General features: G+C 58.7%; 1 pseudogene; it reads left to right on the top strand.

Annotated features, from left to right (window-relative positions):
- LOC139235505 (zinc finger protein 16-like) overlaps window positions 1-17,605 on the top strand; it is a 61,749-nt pseudogene extending 44,144 nt beyond the window's left edge.

Here is a 17,605-nt window from a genome sequence, read left to right as displayed (position 1 = left end):
CATCGCGGGGGGTGTGTGTGTGTGTGGAAGTGTGCGTGGGGGCCTTGCTTACAACTAGGCCGCCCCCACAATTGGAACCCCCCCCCACCACCCCCACATTTGCCTAGCCTGGAATAGCTGGAGCTACCAGGCTGAAGTTTCTTTAATTCACCAATTGAATATCGTTAGGAGTGAGTGCCTGGTGGCTCAAGCTGCCCCAGGTGAAGACGTCTTCTCCCCCCACCTGAAGACCAATCCAAAGACTGTGTTTTTTTTGTGTTTTGCCATCTGGGGAGTGCACCCACCCACAGCTGCGAGGGGAGACCTGCCCTCTCAGCTCCCCCCCTGCCCACCCCCCTCTCTCTTTCTCTGTTACTCTCTGTTTCTCCCCTCTCTCTCTGAGAGCCCTTCCTTCCAAATTTAAAAAAAAACAACAATTGAGACAACTGAGCAGAGGGAGCAAGGCCCCTCCCCAATTGCCAACTAGGGGAGAGGTGTTCCTCATTAAGAGTTCCTCTGCTCAGTCTATATACGAGGCCAATTAAGATCATTAAGGCCTGTGACTTTGGGGTTGGTGTGGCCCTTAAAGGGACCCCGTGATGGCGACCCCATCCACGCCGGTGGCGGGGCCAGCAAGGACATATGCGCAGGCGGCATCCACATCCACGGTGCCTCCTGCGCCACCTGCTGCCCTGCCACCATTCAAACTAATAACCAAAAAACACGGGGTCAAGAGCTACACTCACCCCACAATGAGCATTGAGGAGTGCGTGCGGGCGATGGCTGGGGTAGTCGGCCCCTCGGCCATTGTTGCAGCCTCCAAGATGTCTGGGAAGGCTGTGTTCTTCCTGGGGTCGGAGCGGGCGGTGTCCCTGGCCCTCGAAAAGGGGCTCACGGTTGGCGGGACGTTCCTGCCGGTGGATCCTCTCGAGGCCACTGCGCAGAGCATCATCATATCGAACGTCCCGCCCTTTGTTCCCGCTGAGCTCCTCCTCCCTCACCTACACCAACTGGGGGAGGTAAGGTCAGGGATCAACCCCATACCACTCGGCCTAAGGGAGAACAGCCTGCGCCACGTGTTCTCCTTCCACCGCCAGCTCTTTGTCCGGCTGGCGCGGGAGGAGACGACAGAGGGGTATTTTAATGTGGTGCACGAGGGGACTGCCTACCGCGTCTTCTGGACGTCGGACGACGTGCGGTGCCATGCCTGCAGGGAGGTGGGGCATGTTCGTAAGAACTGCCCCGCCTCCAAGGCCGCCAAACCACCGAAGGCGGCCAAGGCTGGCGCTGCCGCCACCCCTCCCCCAGTTGCGTCCGCGTGTCGGGAGCCGTAGGTGCGCGGGCATCGTCGGAGGCCTTTGTTTTCAGGGCCTCCGGCGGGGGGGAGGGAGAGCGTCCGACCGGAAAGAAGGCGCGGAAGAAGGCAAAACTTCAAGAGGCGGGTCCCCTCGGTGCGCCAGAAAATTTGACCACCGCGCTCAGCCCAACCCCTTCACCGGCGAGCGCGGGGTGCCCTGAGCCCGTGCCTGAGCCCTTGACCAATACCGCGGAGGGGCCCGGGCACGGGCAAGAAAAGGAAAAGGGGGGGCGGAGCTGGAGGCCTCGGCAGACATGGAGGTCTCCCTGTCTTCGCGCACCCCCAGGAACAAAAAGAGGCACCGCCCCAATGAGGCGGAGGGGGAATAACATCCTTCCGCGGAGGAGGCGGTGCCCGCCGCATGTCCCGCATCCCACACCAGCGCCCCCAAATTGCGCTGCAGGCGCGAGGAGCCGGTCCCCGGGGAGGGTGAGGCAGTCGAGGCTGCCCAGCCGCTGCCTCCTGGGGATGGCGTGGAAGATCTGCCTGTCGTGGGGGGCGTGGGGACCGCGGAGGAATGCGTAGACGCCGGGTCGAGCGTCCCGGGGACCGAGGCGGGCGGGTCCGAAAAGGCCGAACCTGAGCCCGCCCAGCCAATACCCAACTTCCCCCGGGATTTGCTCGACTCGGTAGAAACTGAAAATATGAACAATTTTAATGAATCCGTACACGCTGGGCTGGGGGGAGGCGGCGGGGAGGGGGAAGAACAACAACCCTCGCCCCCTACTTTGGAGCTGGGGGACTTGGTGGACCTGGAGAACTTCCTAAACCAGGTCTCTCCGTGTTCCCCGGTTCCTGGGGCGGAGGAGGAACCCCTTCCGCTGTCGCTTCCCGACCCAGCACCAATTTTAAAAGAGCCCAGTGGGGACTCCTCTGCCGACGATCCTGGGGGTGGGATCGGGGCAGAGCCAGGACCAGATGGAGCGGCCGGGCCGTTTGCCGTACCTCGTGCGGTCGATGGGCCGGCTGCTAGCGGCGAGCTCCCGGAGGGGGACGGGGACTCGGGGGAGGACGCGGGTGAAGATCTCGAGTCGATCGCCAGTGAGGCGGTGGATCTGCTCGCGGCCGCCACTGAGACCCTCATCATTCCCGCACAGGAACTCCGGGACTTTTTGGTCCAGTGCCGGTGTCGCCGTGACCAAGCCCGTCTGGCCCTGGAAAGATGGTCCGAGCCGGGGCTGCTCGTAGCGTCCGTCCGCGCCGCCGCTAAAACCATGGCCGCGGGCGGGCCCTTATCAAAGGCTCAAGGCCTTGAGCTGCGTCGGCTCAAAAAGTTCCTTGCTGGGCTGCTGAAGGAGCGGAGTTCAACAAAAGACTCCGCTCCCTCCCCCACAATAGGTTAAGGTAGAGGTTGCACTATGCTTTTGCCATGAAGATAACCATAGCCAGCCTCAACATCAACGGCGGCAGAGGGGCACGCCGTAGATTTGACAATTTTTCGCTCCTGCGGGAGGGGAAATATGCGGTGTGCTTCCTGCAAGAAACCCACACCGTTCCGGGAGACGAAGCCACGTGGCTCCTGGAATGGCAAGGAGAGGTCCGCATGAGCCACCTCACCGCCATTTCTAGTGGGGTGGCCATCTTGCTGGGCCCGCATTTTCAGCCGGAGATCTTGGGGGTCGAGGAGCCCGTGCCAGGCCGCTTGCTGCACGTAACGGTTCGCCTGGGGGACGTGCCGCTCCATCTCGTGAATGTGTACGCCCCTCATCCCGGCCCGCAGCAAACGCGCTTCTTTGAAGAGGTGTCCGCTCTTCTTGGCTCCGTCGACGTCGGCGACTGCATTGTCCTCAGGGGGGATTTTAACTGCACCCTCGAGGCGAGGGACCGCTCCGGTGCCCCGCAGTGCATGACGGCGATGGAGAAGTTGAGGGACCTGGTCGGGTCCTTCGAATTGGTGGACGTCTGGCGAAATCTCCACCCCGACTCCAGCGCCTTTACTTGGGTGAGGCCTGGAGTAGGATGGTCCAGAGTCGACCGCCTTTACGTGTCTCGGGCATACGTTTCCTGCGTCCCGGCGGCCTCCATCCGGCCGGTACCGTGTTCGGACCACCACCTGGTGTGGGCGGAGCTCGCTTCGCTCCGCGCGAGGACGGGGTCCGCGTACTGGCACTTTAACAACCGGCTGCTGGAGGACGTGCGGTTCCAGGACTCGTTCCGTCGATTCTGGTCCGACTGGAGAAGGAAGCAGGAGGGCTGCCCCTCCTTGAGGCTATGGTGGGACGTGGGCAAGGCTCACGTCCGCGTCTTCTGTCAAGAGTACGCGAGGGGGTCGACCAAGAGGCGGGCGGCCAGAGTCGGGCGCCGAGAAAAAGAGGTGCTCGACCTGGAAGCCCGTCTCGGTCAAGTCGTCCAGGACCCGGCCCTTCGGACGGTGTACGAAGCGAAGAAGGCCGAGCTGAAGGATCTGCAGCTCGTCGGGTCCCGAGGCGCGTTCGTGAGGTCGCGGATCCGGTTCCTGCGGGATCTGGACCGCGGCTTCCCCTTCTTCTACTCGCTGGAAAAAAGGCAGAGTGTCCGTAAGCAGCGCTTGACGCTGCTGGCCGACGACGGCTCTCTCGTCTCGGATCCGGAGGGCGTCAACAACAGGGCCCGTGAATATTACGGGGCTCTGTTCTCTCCGGATCCGTCCAGCGAGGAAGCGCGTAGAGTTTTGTGGGAGGACCTGCCGAAGGTCAGCCCGGAGGGCGCCGAAAATCTGGAAGCTCCGCTAAGCCTGGGGGAGCTGACCGGTGCCCTCGCCCGGCTCTCGAGGGGAAAATCCCCGGGGCTGGACGGGCTGGCCGTGGAGTTCCACAGGGCGTTCTGGGACGTCCTGGGGAGCGACTACGCGCGGGTCCTGGGGGAAAGTCTGGCGACCGGGGAGGTGCCCCTCTCTTGGCGCAGGGCAGTCATCGTCCTTCTGCCTAAGAAGGGCGATCTCCGCCTCCTTAAGAACTGGCGCCCGGTCTCCCTCATCAGCACGGACTACAAAATCTTCGCCAGGGCGATGTCTGCTCGCCTTGGTGCCGTGCTGGACCACATGATCCACCCCGACCAGTCCAACACGGTCCCGGGCCGGACAATCCACGATAACATCCATCTGGGCGGGACCTCATCCATTGTTCCCAGGAGGCTGGTCTGTCGGTCGCCTTCCTATCCCTCGACCAAGAGAAGGCGTTCGACAGGGTGGATCACGACTATCTGCTCGGAACTCTGCGCGCTTTCGGGTTCGGGACGCATTTCGTCGCCCGGATCCGACTTTTGTACGCCGCCGCGGAGTGTCTGATTAAGGTTAACGGGTCCTTGACGGCGCCCCTTCGCTTTAGGAGAGGGGTGCGCCAGGGATGCCCCATGTCCGGCCAGTTATACGCCGTTTGCGTGGAGCCTTTCCTGCGCCTCTTGCGGACGAGGTTGACGGGACTGGCGCTGCAAGGGCCGGGCGTGGAGGTCGTCCTCTCGGCTTACGCCGATGACGTGCTCCTCGCGGTAGAGGATCCCGCTGACCTGCGGAGGATGCGTGAGTGCCAGGAGATTTACTCGGCCGCGTCCTCCGCCAGGATCAACTGGGAGAAATGTTCCGGACTCCTGGTGGGTCAGTGGCGGGTGGACTCCCTGCCGGAGGAGCTCAGGCCTTTTGCCTGGAGCACGACCCATTTCCTCTATCTGGGAGTCTACCTTAGCCCCGACGAGGGAGCTTGGCAGGCGAACTGGCAGGAGCTGGAGGCCAAGGTCGCCGCTCGCCTAGGGCGCTGGACAGGACTGCTCCGAGTGCTGTCCTACAGGGGTCGAGCGCTAGTCATAAACCAGCTGGTGGCCGCAATGTTGTGGTACCAGCTGGTCACTTTGACCCCTCCCCCTGCGTTTGTCGCCAAGATACAGAAGAAACTGGTGGACTTCTTCTGGAACAACAGGAAGCACTGGGTCTCTGCCGCGGTCTTGAGTCTCCCACTTGAGGAGGGCGGTCAGTCGTTGTTGTGCGTCAGCGCCCAGCTCGCGACTTTCCGTCTTCAGACCCTGCAGAGATACCTTTACGTCGAGCCCCCTCCGAGGTGGTGCGCTCTGGCGAGGTATTTCTTCCGCCAGCAGCGCGACCTCAATTATGACACGCAGCTCCTGTTTGTGAACTTGGGGGGTGCCAGGACCGCCCTCGGGAGCTGCCTGTCTTTTACAGGGAACTCATCAGGGTCTGGAACAAAGTCTCCACCAAGCGCAGCTCTCCGCCGGCTGGAGTGGCGGCCGTCCTGCAGGAGCCGCTGCTCGGGAATCCGTACATCCACAGCCGAGGTTTCATGTGGCGGTCGGAAGAGAGGGCTGTGGCTGGTGAGGTGACCAGGGTCAGGGACCTGCTCGATGGCGCAGGAGCGGTCTGGATGACGCCAGACACGCTGGCGCGGCGCCTAAACTCTGCCAAGTCCGCCACGCGGCCGATGCTATCGAGTCGCTAAAAACAGCTCTGGGCCCTGACACCGTTAGGTGCATCGAGGAGGCTCAAGCACGTAGGGAGATCCCGTCCGAACTGACCCCCGTCCGGACGGAATTCCTCATCAGCGCCAAACCTCCCTCGGGGGCCGGCGCCTCACAACTTGAGCCGCCTCGGGGAAATCCCCTCCGTGCCTTTCAGTTCCGCGCGGAGGGGTTTCCTGTACGGGCTGCTCCTGCACACCCTCAACATTGCCATCCTCGCCGGCCGTCCGGACACGCCATGGCGTACCATCTTGCCGTCCGGAGGAGGCGGGGGTCCCGGATGGACGGCACTCTACGCAGGGGTCCTCCCACTATTCATCGGGGACTTGGCCTGGAGGGTGGTGCACGGAGCAGTGCCGTGCAACAAATTTTTAAGCCGGTTCATGGACTCCCAAGCCGCCTGCAATTTCTGCGGTCTGGAGGAGTCCATGTTCCATGTTTTTATTGAGTGCACAAGGTTGCAGCCCCTGTTCCATTATTTGAAGGGGCTGCTCCTGAAATTCTGGCTGCACTTCAGTCCCACTCTCCTGATCTTTGGGCACCCTGTGCGGAGGGGAGCGGGTAGGTCCGAGGGCCTCCTCGTAGGACTGCTCCTGGGCACGGCCAAGGGTGCCATCAGCCGGTCCAGGCAGCGGGCGGTCGAGGAGGTCGTTCAAACTGACTGCCTGCCTCTCTTCCGCTCTTACATCCGGTCCAGGGTGTCCTTGGAGATGGAGCACGCGGTGTCCACCGGTACGCTCGTGGCCTTCCGTGAGAGGTGGGCACCGGAGGGACTGGAGTGCATCATCACGCCCGGCAACCAAATTTTAATTTGATTTTACGTTTTAAAGTTTAATTTGTTTTAATTGCCGGTGCTTTTAGTGTCCCCTTCCCTTTTATAGGGGGCACTGGAAAAATGTGATTTTAGCGCCCAAAAAAAAAACCAAAAAAAAATGAAAAACACAAAAAAAAAAACAAAAAAGGAAAAAAGGGCCTTGTAAATGTCTGGTGTGTCACCCAGGTCGGGTGGCACGGTTTAATGTTTTTTGTTTTCGCAGGTGAACTCCAAAAAAGAGTTTCATGCACAAGGACCAATCGTGGAGCAGTGGAGGCGTGTCCTGCTCAGTTGGAGCTGTGAGCAGTGAGAGGAGCAGCTATCAACCTGTGCTCCTGCCTGGAGAGCCCTGAGACCAGCCCAAGAAGAGAAGGAAGGAAGGGGCTTCACCACCAACTTTCACCCAGAGGGAGAGGAGGAGAAAAGAAAACTTTTTAACAACTTTTTACCATTCTGCAAAGAGTTGGAGAGAGGGGGAAAAACCAACAACAAATATCCAGTGTGGAAGGAGGGAGACTCTACATTTCGACAGGTGGGTGTGGGTGCATTTCCCAAAAAGAATTTGTTATATCGGTGGGGGGAGGAAAGAAGACCACTGAGGGCCGGAACATCGCGGGGGGTGTGTGTGTGTGTGGAAGTGTGCGTGGGGGCCTTGCTTACAACTAGGCCCCCCCCACAATTGGAACACCCCCCCCCCACCCCCCACATTTGCCTAGCCTGGGATAGTGGAGCTACCAGGCTGAAGATTTTTCTTAATCACCCAATTAACATCGTTAGGAGTGTGTGCCTGGTGGCTCTAGCTGCCCCAGGTAAAGACGTCTTCTCCCCCCACCTGAAGACCAATCCAAAGACTGTGTTTTTTGTGTTTTGCCACCTGGGGAGTGCACCCACGCACAGCTGCGAGGGGAGACCTGACCTCGCAGTTCCCCCCCCTCTCCCCACTCCCCTCTCTCTTTCTCCGTTACGCTCTGTTTCTCCCCTCTCTCTCTGAGAGCCCTATTCCTCCCAAATCAATTTTAAAAAAATCAATTGAGACAACTGAGCAGAGGGAGCAAGGCCCCTCCCCAATTGCCAACTAGGGGAGAGGTGCCTCGTTAAGGGCTCCTCTGCTCAGTTAATATACGAGGCCAATAAAGACCATTAAGGCCTGTGACTTTGGGGTGGGTGTAGCCCTTAAAGGAACCCCGTGATGGCGACCCCATCCACGCCGGTGGCAGGGCCAGCGAGGACATATGCGCAGGTGGCAACCCCTTCCACGGCACCTCCTGCGCCACCCACTGCCCTGCCACCTTTCAGATTAATTACCACAAAACACGGGGTCAAGAGCGACACTCACCCCACAATGAGCATTGAGGAGTGCGTGCGGGCGATGGCTGGGGTAGTCGGCCCCTCGGCCATTGTCGCGGCCTCCAAGATGTCTGGGAAGGCTGTTATCTTCCTGGGGTCGGAGCGGGCGGTGTCCCTGTCCCTCGAAAAGGGGCTCACGGTGGGCGGGACGTTTCGGCCGGTGGACCCTCTCGAGGCCACCGCGCAGAGGGTCATCGTTTCAAACAAATCGCCCTTTGTTCCCTCTGAGCTCCTCCTCCCTCACCTACACCACCTGGGGGAGGTAAGGTCGGGGATCAACCCCATACCGCTCGGCCTCAGGGAGAGCAGCCTGCGCCATGTGTACTCCTTCCGCCGCCAGCTCTTTGTCCGGCTCACGTGGGAGGAGACGACGGAGGGGAACTTTCATGTGGTGCACGAGGGGACTGCCTACCGCGTCTTTAGGACGTCGGACGGCGTGCGGTGCCATGCCTGCAGGGAGGTGGGGCACGTTCGCAAGAACTGCCCCGCCTCCAAGGCCGCCAAACCACCGAAGGCGGCCAAGGCTGGCGCCGCCGCCACCCCTCCCCCTAGTTGCGTCCGCGTGCCGGGAGCCGTAGGTGCGCGGGCATCGTCGGAGCCCTTTGTTTTCGGGGCCTCCGGCGGGGGGGAGGGAGAGCGTCCGAGCGGAAAGAAGGCGCGGAACAAGGAGAAACATCTAGAGGCGGGTCCCCTCAGTGCGCCAGAAAGATTGACCACCGCGTTCGGCCCAACCCAGCCACCGGCGAGCGCGGGGTGCCCTGAGCCCGTGCCCTTGAACAACACCGCAGAGGGGCCCGGGCGCGGGCAAGAAAAGAAAAAGGGGGGGCGGAGCGGGAGGTCTCGGCAGACATGGAGGTCTCCCTGCCTCAGCGCACCTCCAGCAACAAAAGGAGGCGCCTCTCCGTTGAGGCGGAGGGGGAACAACACCCCTCCGCGGAGGAGTCGCTGCCCGCCGCGTGTCCCGCGTCCCCCACCAGCGCCCCCAAGCAGCGCCGTAGGCGGGAGGAGTCTGTCCCCGGGGAGGGTGAGACAGTCGAGGCTGCCCAGCCTCTGCCTCCCGGAGATGGTGTGGAAGATCTGCCTGTCGTGGGGGGCGTGGGGACCGCGGAGGAATGCATGGCCGCCGGGCCGGGCGCCCCGGGGACTGAGGCGGGCGGGGCCGAAAAGGCCGAACCTGAGCCCGCCCAGACAATACCCAACTTCCCCCGGGAGTCGCTCGACCCGGCAGAAACCGAAACAAATGTTTATTATGACACTGTAGATGCTGGGCCGGGGGGTGGCAGCGGGGAGGGGGAGGAACACCCACCCTCGCCCCTTACTTTGGAGCTGGTGCACTTGGGGAGCCTGGGGATCTCCTATGGCCAGGTCTCTCCTTGTTCTCCGGTTCCTGGGGCGGGGGGGGAACCCCTTCCGCTGTCATTTCCCGACCCAGCACCATTTTTAAAAGAGCCCAGTGGGGACTCCTCTGCCGACGATCCTGGGGGTGGGATCGGGGCAGAGCCAGGGCCGGTTCATTTGCCGTACCTTGTGCGGTCGATGGGCCGGCTGCTGGCGGCCACCTCCTGGAGGAGGACGGGGACTCGGTGGGGGACGCGGGTGAAGACCTAGAGACCACCGCCAGCGAGGCGGTGGATCTGCTCGCGGCCGCCGCTGAGACCATCCTCATTCCTGCAAAGGAACTCCGGGACTTTTTGGCCCAGAGCCGGGGTCACTGCAACCAATCCCGACTGGCCCTGGAAAAATGGTCCGAGCCAGAGTGATCAAGGGGTCCGTCCGCCCCGCCATTAGAACCTTGGCCGCGGGCGGGCCCTTGACAAAGGCGCAACACCTTGAGCTGCGCGAGCTCGAGGGACTCCTCGCTGGGCTGCGGAGGGAGCGGAGTTCAACAAAAGACTCAGCTCCCTCCCCCACAATAGGTTAAGGTAGAGGTTGCACTATGCTTTTGCCATGAAGATAACCATAGCCAGCATCAACATCAACGGCGGCAGAGGGGCACGCCGTAGATTTGACAATTTTTCGCTCCTGCGGGAGGGGAAATATGCAGTGTGCTTCCTGCAAGAAACCCACACCGTTCCAGGAGACGAAGCCACGTGGCTCCTGGAATGGCAAGGAGAGGTCCGCATGAGCCACCTCACCGCCATTTCTAGTGGGGTGGCCATCTTGCTGGGCCCGCATTTTCAGCCGGAGATCTTGGGGGTCGAGGAGCCCGTGCCAGGCCGCTTGCTGCACGTAACGGTTCGCCTGGGGGACGTGCCGCTCCATCTCGTGAACGTGTACGCCCCTCAGCCTGGCCCGCAGCAAACGCGCTTCTTTGAAGAGGTGTCCGCTCTTCTTGGCTCCGTCGACGTCGGCGACTGCATTGTCCTCGGGGGGGATTTTAACTGCACCCTCGAGGCGAGGGACCACTCCGGTGCCCCGCAGTGCATGACGGCGATGGAGAAGTTGAGGGACCTGGTCGGGTCCTTCGACTTGGTGGACGTCTGGCGAAATCTCCACCCCGACTCCAGCGCCTTTACTTGGGTGAGGCCTGGAGTTGGATGGTCTAGAGTCGACCGCCTTTACGTGTCTCGGGCGTACGTTTCCTGCGTCCCGGCGGCCTCCATGCGGCCGGTGCCGTGTTCGGACCACCACCTGGTGTGGGCTGAGCTCGCTTCGCTCCGTGCGAGGACGGGGTCCGCGTACTGGCACTTTAACAACCAGCTGCTGGAGGACGTGCGGTTCCAGGACTCTTTCCGTCGATTCTGATCCGACTGGAGAAGGAAGCAGGGGGGCTTCCCCTCCTTGAGGCTATGGTGGGACGTGGGCAAGGCTCACATCCGCGTCTTCTGTCAAGAGTACGCGAGGGGGTCGACCAAGAGGCGGCCGGCCAGGGTCGGGCGCCTAGAAAAAGAGGTGCTCGACCTGGAAGCCCGTCTCGGTCAAGTCGTCCAGGACCCGGCCCTGCGGACGGGGTACGAAGCGAAGAAGGCCGAGCTGAAGGACCTGCAGCTCGTCGGGTCCCGAGGCGCGTTCGTGAGGTCGCGGATCCGGTTCCTGCGGGATCTGGACCGCGGCTCCCCCTTCTTCTACTCGCTGGAAAAAAGGCAGAGTGTCCGTAAGCAGCTCTTGACGCTGCTGGCCGACGACGGCTCTCTCGTCTCGCATCCGGAGGGCGTCAACAACAGGGCCCGTGAATATTACGGGACTCTGTTCTCTCCGGATCCGTCCAGCGAGGAAGCGCGTAGAGTTTTGTGGGAGGACCTGCCGAAGGTCAGCCCGGAGGGCGCCGAAAATCTGGAAGCTCCGCTAAGCCTGGCGGAGCTGACCGGTGCCCTCGCCCAGCTCTCGAGGGGAAAATCCCCGGGGCTGGACGGGCTGACCGTGGAGTTCCACAGGGCGTTCTGGGACGTCCTGGGGAGCGACTAAGCGCGGGTCCTGGGGGAAAGTCTGGCGACCGGGGAGATGCCCCTCTCTTGGCGCAGGGCAGTCATCGTCCTGCTGCCTAAGAAGGGCGATCTCCGCCTCCTTAATAACTGGCGCCCGGTCTCCCTCCTCAGCACGGACTACAAAATCTTCGCCAGGGCGATGTCTGCTCGCCTTGGTGCCATGCTGGACCACATGATCCACCCCGACCAGTCCTACACGGTCCCGGGCGGGACAATCCACGATAACATCCATTTGGTCCGGGACCTCATCCATTGTTCCCAGGAGGCTGGTCTGTCGGTCGCCTTCCTATCCCTCGACCAAGAGAAGGCGTTCGACAGGGTGGATCACGACTATCTGCTCGGAACTCTGCGCGCTTTCGGGTTCGGGACGCATTTCGTCGCCCGGATCCGACTTTTGTACGCCGCCGCGGAGTGCCTGATTAAGGTTAACGGGTCCTTGACGGCGCCCCTTCGCTTTAGGAGAGGGGTGCGCCAGGGATGCCCCATGTCCGGCCAGTTATACGCCGTTTGCGTGGAGCCTTTCCTGCGCCTCTTGCGGACGAGGTTGACGGGACTGGCTCTGCAAGGGCCAGGCGTGGAGGTCGTCCGCTCAGCTTATGCCGATGATGTGCTCCTCGCGGTAGAGGTTCCCGCTGACCTGCGGAGGATGCGTGAGTGCCAGGAGATTTACTCGGCCGCGTCCTCCGCCAGGATCAACTGGGAGAAATGTTCCGGACTCCTGGTGGGTCAGTGGCGGGTGGACTCCCTGCCGGAGGAGCTCAGGCCTTTTGCCTGGAGCACGACCCATCTCCTCTATCTGGGAGTCTACCTTAGCCCCGACGAGGGAGCCTGGCCGGCGAACTGGCAGGAGCTGGAGGCCAAGGTCGCCGCTCGCCTAGGGCGCTGGACAGGACTGCTCCGAGTGCTGTCCTACAGGGGTCGAGCGCTAGTCATAAACCAGCTGGTGGCCGCAATGCTGTGGTACCGGCTGGTCACTTTGACCCCTCCCCCTGCGTTTGTCGCCAAGATACAGAAGAAGCTGGTGGACTTCTTCTGGAACAACAGGAAGCACTGGGTCTCTGCTGCGGTCCTGAGTCTCCTGCTTGATGAGGGCGGTCAGTCGTTGGTGTGCGTCAGCGCCCGGCTCGCGACTTTCCATCTTCAGACCCTGCAGAGATACCTTTACGTCGAGCCCCCTCCTAGGTGGTGTGCTATGGCGAGGTATTTCTTCCGCCAGCAGCTCGACCTCAATTATGACACGCAGCTCCTGTTTGTGAACTTGGGGGGTGCCAGGACCGCCCTCCGGGAGCTGCCTGTCTTTTACAGGGAACTCATCAGGGTCTGGAACAAAGTCTCCACCAAGCGCAGCTCTCCGCCGGCTGAAGTGGCGGCCGTCCTGCAGGAACCGCTGCTCGGGAATCCGTACCTCCATGGCCGAGGTTTTATGTGGCGGTCGGAAGAGAGGGCTGTGGCTGGTGAGGTGACCAGGGTCAGGGACGTGCTCGATGGCGGAGGAGCGGGCTGGATGGCGCCAGACACGCTGCCGCGGCGCCTAAATTCTGCCAACGTCTGCCACGCGGCCGATGCCATCGAGTCGCTAAAAACAGCTCTGGGCCCTGACTCCGTTAGGTGCATCGAGGAGGCACAAGCACGTGGGGAGATCCCTTCCGAACTGACCCCCGTCCGGACGGAATTTCTCATCGGCGCCAAACCCCGGAACCTCCCTCGGGGTCCGGCGCCTCACAACTTGAGCCGCCTCGGGGAAATCCCCTCCGTGCCTTTCAGTTCTGCGCGGATGGGTTTCCTGTACGGGCTGCTCCTGCACACCCTCAACTTTGCCATCCTCGCCGGCCGTCCGGACACGCCATGACGTACCATCTTGCCGTTCGGAGGAGGCGGGGTTCCCCGATGGAGGGCACTCTACGCAGGGGTCCTCCCACTATTCATCGGGGACTTGGCCTAGAGGGTGGTGCACGGAGCAGTGCCGTGCAACAAATTTTTAAGCCGGTTCACGGACACCCAGGCCGCCTGCAATTTCTGCGGTCTGGAAGAGTGCGTGTTCCATGTTTTTATGGAATGCACAAGGTTGCAGCCCCTATTTTATTATTTGAAGGGGCTGCTCCTGAAATTCTGGCTGCACTTCAGTCCCACTCTCCTGATCTTTGGGCACCCTGTGCGGAGCGGAGCGGGTAGGTCCGAAGGCCTCCTCGTAGGACTGCTCCTGGGCACGGCCAAGGGTGCCATCAGCCGGTCCAGGCAGTGGGCGGTCGAGGGGGTCGTTCAACCTGACTGCCTGCCTCTCTTCCGCTCCTACATCCGGTCCAGGGTGTCCTAGGAGATGGAGCACGCGGTGTCCACCGGTACGCTCGCGGCCTTCCGCGAGAGGTGGGCATCGGAGGGACTGGAGTGCATCATCACGCCCAGCAACCAAATTTTAATTTGATTTTACGTTTTAAAGTTTAATTTGTTTTAATTGCCGGTGCTTTTAGTGTCCCCCTCCCCTTTTATAGGGGGCACTGGAAAGAATTTGATTTTAGCGCCCCCAAAAAAAAAACCAAAAAAAAAGGAAAAAAAAAAAAGGGGCCTTGAAAATGTTTGCTGTGTCACCCAGGCGGGTGGCACGGTTTAATGTTTATGTTTATTTTCAGGTAAACTCAAAAGAGTTTCATGCACAAGGATGAGCCGCCTCGGTGAAATCCCCTCCGTGCCTTTCAGTTCCGCGCGGAGGGGTTTCCTGTATGGGCTGCTCCTGCACACCCTCAACTTTGCCATCCTCGCCGGCCGTCCGGACACGCGATGGCATACCATCTTGCCGTCCGGAGGAGGCGGGGGTCCCCGATGGAGGGCACTCTACGCAGGGGTCCTCCCACTATTCATCGGGGACTTGGCCTGGAGGGTGGTGCACGGAGCAGTGCCATGCAACAAATTTTTAAGCCGGTTCACGGACTCCCAGGCCGCCTGCAATTTCTGCGGTCTGGAAGAGTCCGTGTTCCATGTTCTTATGGAATGCACAAGGGTGCAGCCCCTGTTTTATTATTTGAAGGGGCTGCTCCTGAAATTCTGGCTGCACTTCAGTCCCACTCTCCTGATCTTTGGGCACCCTGTGCGGAGGGGAGCGGGTCGGTCCGAAGTCCTCCTCGTATACAATGGTGCCATCAGCCGGTCCAGGCAGCGGGCGGTCGAGGGGGTCGTTCAACCTGACTGCCTGCCTCTCTTCCGCTCTTACATCCGGTCCAGGGTGTCCTTGGAGATGGAACACGCGGTGTCCACCGGTACGCTCGTGGCCTTCCGCGAGAGGTGGGCACTGGAGGGACTGGAGTGCATCATCACGCCCGGCAACCAAATTTTAATTTGATTTTACGTTTTTAAGTTTAATTTGTTTTAATTGCCGGTGCTTTTAGTGTCCCCCTTCCCTTTTATAGGGGGCACTGGGAAAAATTGTGATTTCAGTGCCCAAAAAAAAACCAAAAAAAGAAAAACACAAAAAAAAAAGGGGGAAAAAAAAAAGGGCCTTGTAAATGTCTGGAGTGTCACCCAGGTCGGGTGGCACCGTTTAATGTTTTATGTTTTTGCAGGTGAACTCCAAAAAGAGTTTCATGCACAAGGACCCCCAGGTCCCTCTGCACCGCAGCATGTTGTAATTTCTCCCCATTCAAATAATATTCCCTTTTACTGTTTTTTTTTCCAAAGTGGATGACCTCACACTTTCCGCCATTGTATTCCATCTGCCAAACCTTAGCCCATTCGTTTAACCTATCTAAATCTCTTTGCAGCCTCTCTGTGTCCTCGACACAACCCGCTTTCCCACTAATCTTTGTGTCATCTGCATATTTTGTTGCACTACACTCTGTCCCCTTCTCTAGGTCATCTATGTATATTGTAAACAGTTGTGGTCCCAGCACCGATCCCTGTGGCACACCACTAACCACCGATTTCCAACCCGAAAAGGACCCATTTATCCCGACTCTCTGCTTTCTGTTAGCCAGCCAGTTCTCCATCCATGCTAATACATTTCCTCTGACTCCGCGTACCTTTATCTTCTGCAGTAACCATTTGTGTGGCACCTTATCAAATGCCTTTTGGAAATCTAAATGCACCACATCCATCGGTACACCTCTATCCACCATGCTCGTTGTATCCTCAAAGAATTCCAGTAAATTAGTTTAACATGATTTCCCCTTCATGTATCCATGTTGTGTCTACTTGATTGCACTATTCCTATCTAGATGTCCCGCTATTTCTTCCTTAATGATAGTTTCAACCATTTTCCCCACTACAGATGTTAAACTAACCGGCCTATAGCTACCTGCCTTTTGTCTGACCCCTTTTTTAAACAGGCGTTACATTAGCTGCTTTCCAATCCGCTGGTACTCCCCAGAGTCCAGACAATTTTGGTAGATTATAACGAATGCATCTGCTATAACTTCCGCCATCTCTTTTAATACCCTGGGATGCATTTCATCAGGATCAGGGGACTTGTCTATCTTGAGTCCCATTAGCCTGTCCAGCACTACCCCCCTAGTGATAGTGATTGTCTCAAGGTCCTCCCTTTCCACATTCCCGTGACCAGCAATTTTTGGCATGGTTTTTGTGTCTTCCACTGTGAATCACAAAGCAAAATAATTGTTTAAGGTCTCAGCCATTTCCACATTTCCCATTCTTAAATCTCCCTTCTCATCTTCTAAGGGACCAATATTTACTTTAGTCACTCTCTTCCATTTTATATATCGGTAAAAGCTTTTACGAGCTGTTTTTATGTTTTGCGCAAGTTTACTTTCGTAATCTATCTTTCCTTTCTTTTTTGCTTTCTTAGTGATGGTTCTTTATTTTTAAAAGTGAAGTGTTTAATGCTTTGGAAAATCCTCTAACTTCCCTTCCCTCCACAACCCCTCCCCCGCCCGCCATCTCTGGCTACCGGCGCCTGATTTCTAAAGTGTCCGCAAGGTTTTTCTGAGCGAACAAAAGTGGGCACTGACTCAGGCCTAAGTTAGTTTGGAGTAACGTTTCGCTGTCTAAACTTGCTTAGCTGGCCAAATGGTTTAGGTGGGTGGAAAAATAAACTGAACTAACTGACTGAAAGTGGAACAAACTAAACGTGGAGAATTGTGATTTATAGGATACTCCAAAACAATAGGAGCAACTGCTGTCGAAATTTGGCCCCTAGATGTGTCTATCCTGAATTTGTGTCTTGTACTGGCAGTGATGAGTTTTGTTATCTCCTTTTACAGCGTATTAGAAGGGGAGATTTTCAGACAGGAAGCACAAACCAAACCGCGTCAAGATCTGACGGAGTCAATCGATTCATCAAGACCTGAATATCATCGGACTTTGAAAGTGGAAGGAGAAATGTTTGTCTGTCCTGCCTGTGGGACAATATTGTAAATATCAGTGTGACTGGAAAGGCACCGAGACACACACACCCGAGTGAGTGTTCCATGGCACTGCCTGTGGAAAGAGCTTTTATCAGTTACACAGCTAGAAGAAACCTCGCACCATTCACAGCGCGGAGAATCTGTAAACGTGTTGTGTGTGTGGGCGAGGCTTCAACTGATCATCCAACCTTGTGATTCACAAGGATACCCGCACATTGGAGAAACCGTGGATATGTGGGGACTGTGGGAAGGGATTCAGGTCGCCATCAGAACTGGAAATTCATCGACGCATTCACACTGGGGAGAGGGTATTCACCTGCTCCGTGTGTGGGAAAGGATTCACTCAGTCATCCCTCCTGCAGTCACACGAGCGAGTTCACACTGGGGAGAGGCCATTCACCTGCTCTGATTGTGGGAAGGGATTCACTCACTCATCCACCCTGCTGACACACATGCAAGCTCACAATGGGGAGAGGCCATTCACTGCTCTGAGTGTGGCAAAGGATTCTTTCGGTTATCCGACCTGCTGGCACACCAGCGAGTTCACATGGGGAAGGTTCCGTTCACCTGCTCTGAGTGTGGGAAGGGATTCACTCAGCCATCTCACCTGCTGACACACCAGGGAGTTCACACTGGGGAGAGACCATTCACCTGCTCTGAGTGTGGGAAGGGATTCTTTCGGTCATCCGACCTGCTGGGACACCAGCGAATTCACATGGGGGAGAGTCCGTTCACCTGCACTGAGTGTGGGAAGGGATTCATTCGGTCATCCCACCTCCTGAGACACCAGCGAGTTCACACTGGGGAGAGGCCATTCAACTGCTCTGAGTGTGGGAAGGGATTCACTCGGCCATCCACCCTGCTGAGACACCAGCGAGTTCACAACTGA

The sequence above is a fragment of the Pristiophorus japonicus genome, chromosome 23, assembly GCF_044704955.1.
Source record: "Pristiophorus japonicus isolate sPriJap1 chromosome 23, sPriJap1.hap1, whole genome shotgun sequence".
Taxonomy (NCBI): Eukaryota; Metazoa; Chordata; class Chondrichthyes; family Pristiophoridae; genus Pristiophorus; species Pristiophorus japonicus.
The sequence above is the reverse complement of the archived record's forward strand: the minus strand, read 5'-3'. Positions and strand labels throughout refer to the sequence as shown.